The sequence below is a fragment of the Physcomitrium patens genome, chromosome 21 (assembly GCF_059467195.1).
Source record: "Physcomitrium patens ecotype Gransden chromosome 21, ASM5946719v1, whole genome shotgun sequence".
Taxonomy (NCBI): domain Eukaryota; kingdom Viridiplantae; phylum Streptophyta; class Bryopsida; order Funariales; family Funariaceae; genus Physcomitrium; species Physcomitrium patens.
Genome location: NC_143430.1, coordinates 1,360,010 through 1,364,894, shown reverse-complemented (window position 1 = coordinate 1,364,894; position 4,885 = coordinate 1,360,010). Strand labels below are relative to the sequence as shown.

The 4,885-nt window shown below is 29.8% G+C and overlaps 1 non-coding gene across 1 annotated transcript; it reads left to right on the top strand.

Moving 5' to 3' along the window:
- Positions 1 to 3,387: 3,387 nt before the first annotated feature.
- On the top strand, positions 3,388 to 3,458 carry TRNAG-GCC (transfer RNA glycine (anticodon GCC)). The gene has a single exon. It is a non-coding gene; the product is annotated as a tRNA-Gly (tRNA).
- Positions 3,459 to 4,885: the final 1,427 nt, after the last annotated feature.

Below are 4,885 nucleotides of genomic sequence, written 5' to 3'. Positions count from 1 at the left end.
GGTAAACTAACACCAAAAAATTAGATTTATGTATCTTCTAATTGAGAACATTGGATGAAAAATTAATCTATATATAACCTATAATTATTAATTTGATATATTTTCAAACTTTACAACTTAATACATTGTCCTTATATTTTAGATAAAAATACTTACAACATGTGTATATATATAAATAAAATAGTATACTAAAGTTTAAAAATTTTATGATTTTGGAACAAAATCAAACCAAAATTTTAATCATATGTTGTGTTATAATAAGCCTAAGATGTAAAGAAACACCTAATTTGTAGATTGTAGTGAAAATTCATAAAAGATCAAAGGCAATGGTTGCTTAGGATATCCATGTGGTATGATAGTTTCTATAACATTGGACTTGTAAAAGAACATAGTTTTTTCATAAGTAATTGCGATAATACATAAAGATAGGAAATTATTAGAGCTACTTCTCTAACTGATATTGTTTCATCATAATTAATACATACCACCACAACTTAACTATGAGAAGTTAAGGAGGCACAATGCCCCCTTGCAGTGGCCTTGTTGACTGGCCAACAAATAAGGGCATAGCCTCTAAAAAGAAATTTATTTTGAACCAAGTGCTCTGCAATTTTTCTTGTGGTTGAGATGTGGCATTTGCTGCCACATTTTTGTGGCAAGACAATTTTTGCTTTGCAAAGAGTGAGCATGAAGATTGATGTGGTAGAAAAGAATTATGGAAGCAAAGGGACCATTAAGTCTATCCCAAAAGAGTACCAATTTGTAAATGTACTATTATTGTAGAGAATGAGTTAAAATTTGCTCATGTCTACGTTGAAGTTTGTAAAATTTGTTTTGGAATTGAAGGGATTTATTTTTTGAAATCTTAATCTTTGAAATCAGCAACATCAAACCCTTGTGAATTAAAATTCATTAGATGGCAAGGGATGAAAGCATACCCCCGCACTATAACAAAATAGAAAGATATTCTTGTAAATAGCAATGTTCCATCAATGCTCAAGAACTAATAAAGTCAAATTGTACCACTTTTGCTCCTAACTATGCTATGTACTTTTGGAAGTCTTTATTAGTACCTTATTTTGTCACAAGTATTATATGAGAGTTTAAAGTATTCCATAAGTTAGCCTTTCTTTAAAAATTCAAAGTGCAAGACATTACAATATGATATAGTTGTTGCCTTACCACCTCACTTGTTTTCAGATTTGGATTATTATTACAAACAATATTTCCACTAAAAGTGACAATATGACATTGCGCTCTCATTTCAAATACTTGTTTCTATAAATCAGCATCAAGTATCAAAGCAAAGTGCCTCGTATTAGTTAAAATTTCTCTTTTTAATAATATTGCATACTTTAGAATAGACAGATGTTGATTTTGACTCATTATATACAACAACAGCTCATTTGCAAACCAGCAAGCTTCAAGTGTAGCATCAATTGCCCATATCCTTCAAAAATCCTCCCTTGCCACATTAACCTACTTTGTAGAGCAACAATTGCCTTCCTACAAAAATATGGCAATAAATGCCAATCCATCTTCCTTCGTTCCTATAAGATTAAATTAAAAAAATAAGATGTGTAATTTTAAATACAAAAATAATATTTCTTTTCACAATATTTTTTTACTACATTATTCATATCTATGCATGAATTAAATACATTTAGTATGCATGGATTACAAAATAATATTGATTTATATATTCTTACATCACAAGTGCCATAGAGTTTGAAAAGTTCTACACATTCTATTTTTGAAGAATTTTTGAAGAATTTTCTTAAGTTTTAGTTGATAGGTTTTTTAAAATGAAAAATTTCATAATGTTTTATATAACTTTAAAATACAACTAATATTCATAAATTTTTCTCATGTATACTTTTTTATTATTTTATTTTATTTTATAATCACAAAACCATGCATAAGTATAATAAAGATATAAAATCAAATATTGAAGATATGTTGATTGATGGTATATTCTTTAAACATTTTAAAACATAAGAAAAAACTGAATGTTGTGAAGAAGGATTAAGCTTGTACTAAAGAAATCCAAAAAATATTGGTGTATGTTATTATAAGGAGAGATGAAATTGTAAAATAAGAATTTTAATTCTAATAGAACATAACCTTTTAGAAAAGCAACCTTTTTTATAATACAAAAGATTGTACAGTTGGACTATTATACAAAATCATCTTATAAAGGCTATAAATTATCTTTCTACCTCTTTGTTTTTATTTTTAATACTAAATTGTGTTGGATATAAAAATCCTATAGTTTATATCTTTTTTTAAAATCTCAATGCCTCTAATTCCTTTCTTCATTACAAATATGCTAAGTGTCATAAGGTAGTTTTATTACAAAAAATCAAACTTGTATACGTAGAATTTATGAATAGACAACCTTTATCTTTTCAAAGTATTACTTATAAAAATTTACTAATATAAGTAATTGTAAAAGGTGATGAAAGTCTAGTAGTATGAAATAAATGTCTAAAAAAATCTATTATTTTAGGATTATTGTGATTAAGATAATATATTTTTCAAATAGATTGAATATTTTATTATCTTAAATTTTTTTGCTACTTGTGAAGTAAAGCAATATATATATATATATATATATATATGTCAGAAATAAAATCCTCATTTTTAGAATTAGGACATTTATACAAGCAACAAAAAATAGAGATCAAATTATAATTTTTGCATTACCATGTTTTCATTTAAGTAGTAGTTGTGGTAGAATCTTGGAGTAACATAAAGAATACCAAGATGAATTTAAGGAGAAAAGTGCCAATATATTACTAAAACATCAATCTTACAATTGTGCAATTGAACTTTAAAAAAATATCTCAACTACTATTTGAACCAATTTATAAGTGGTTACAAAATAAATTATGAACAATCAAATATTTTTGTTTTTTAAAAGGTCCAAGATGAGTTAAAATAATAAAAATAAAAAAGTAAAATAAAATAAAAGATAAAAGATCAATAAAATTATTGCATATAATCCTTTGTAAGCAAAATGGATGCTGTTCGTTCGTTATTGAACTCCATGGATGAATGATAACCCGATGGGTGAGAGGAATTAATCCACCGATGATGATGATGATGGTGTGGGTGGTGAGGTAGCTGCACGGCACGGCACGGCAGGCGAGGAGGAGGAGGATACTTACTCGGGGTGGGGTCGGTGCGGGAAGAAGAAGATGACTGGGTTGTGGTTTGTGCGGTGTGAAAGGGAACGTGCTCATTCAGGTCCTGCGAGGGGACCGTGAGTCTCCTTCTAGTCAGAAGTCTACGAAGTATGCTGGTAAGTATTCCCGCCCATCACGCGGGTGGTCCGGGTTCGATCCCGCCGGCAGCGACGCAGCTGCGACCGCCGCTGACGGACTAGCACCGGTGGTCTAGTGGTAGAATAGTACCCTGCCACGGTACAGACCCGGGTTCGATTCCCGGCCGGTGCACCACTCTTGTCATCCTCCCATCTCCCTTTTCCAGTTCTTCTCCTCCTCTGCTCGCCCACCTACCTCCACGGTGCGCACGCATCAAGTTCTCGTCACCCTCCTTTTCCATCACACCACTTTCTTTCGCCTAATCCCATTCTTTCATGTTTTCACCCAAACTCCAATCATGTCTCTAATAATATCCCTTCACTCTTGCACACACCTACCCCACATTACAAACATCTTCCATCCCCCTCATTTTCATCATCTTCTTATATCCACCTTTTTCACCTTTGGAATTAAAACCACATAATAAAAAATTCCTATTGCCTCAACACTCCTTGCCGCTTCCAAAACATTGTATTTTCCTATATGCAAGAAACATCCAACTCCCACTCATATACATTCAACATATCAATTGCAAGCCTTTGTATAGATATCCATACAACCAATACATCTACCCACCTCCTTGCATCTACATTATGTATACTTTCAATGCCAATGATGTGCCACATCCTTCATAACATGGTTGGCATCCTAAATCAACCACACTACAAAATATTTTCTTAATTTTTTAGGAGGTCATTTTAAAAATTAAAAATTAAAAAAAATCAACTTAATTTAAATCAAACAAACAAAACAAAAAGTAGAAGAAATGATTAGAGGTTAAAAACCACCTCTATTTTCTAATACACATGCAAAATGTATTCTACTCAACATTTCATTATGTTGGTTCTAAAACAAATCTAACATAAATAATTGTAGCGATGTCACCAAACAAACAAGCAACAAAAAAGATAGCATGAAGATGTTGAAACTACTCCTAAGATATCAATATTTTTCAACAAAAAGAATTCAACAACAAAATATAAATTAAAAAGTATTGAAATTGATAGAATGTAAAATGATTTTTAGATACAATTTTCAATAGATTTCATTAATCATTTTTATTACTAGTTTGGTTATAGAAAAAATGGCATTTGAACCAATCTTTATATAAAATAGATTATAATTTTAAAAATATATTTTTACAAGAATGCTATTGTTTTTGTTTCTCCTCTACATTATGTGGTCCATATCATTAGTTTTTATTTTGTTTTATTTTGGTACTTTTACTATTTATCTATTATATTTATTTTTGAACATCTTTAAACATCTAATCTATGGTTTTTGGAAACATAGATTCAAAAGCTACTATTTCTCAATAAAGTTAATTTAAAGCATTGCATAATTATCAAGGACATGAATCAAAACAAAGAGAATCTAGAAATACTATTGTATTATTAAAAAAGAATAAATATTCATTCCAAAAGTATTATAGTATTAAGACTAGAATGGCTATTGCCAAAGACAAGAAGAATATAGACTCTTGAAACTAGATTAAGAACAAAAAAGGTGTTAACAAGAGTAAAAAAGGCTTCAATCTTGCCACCATATATACTATCTAA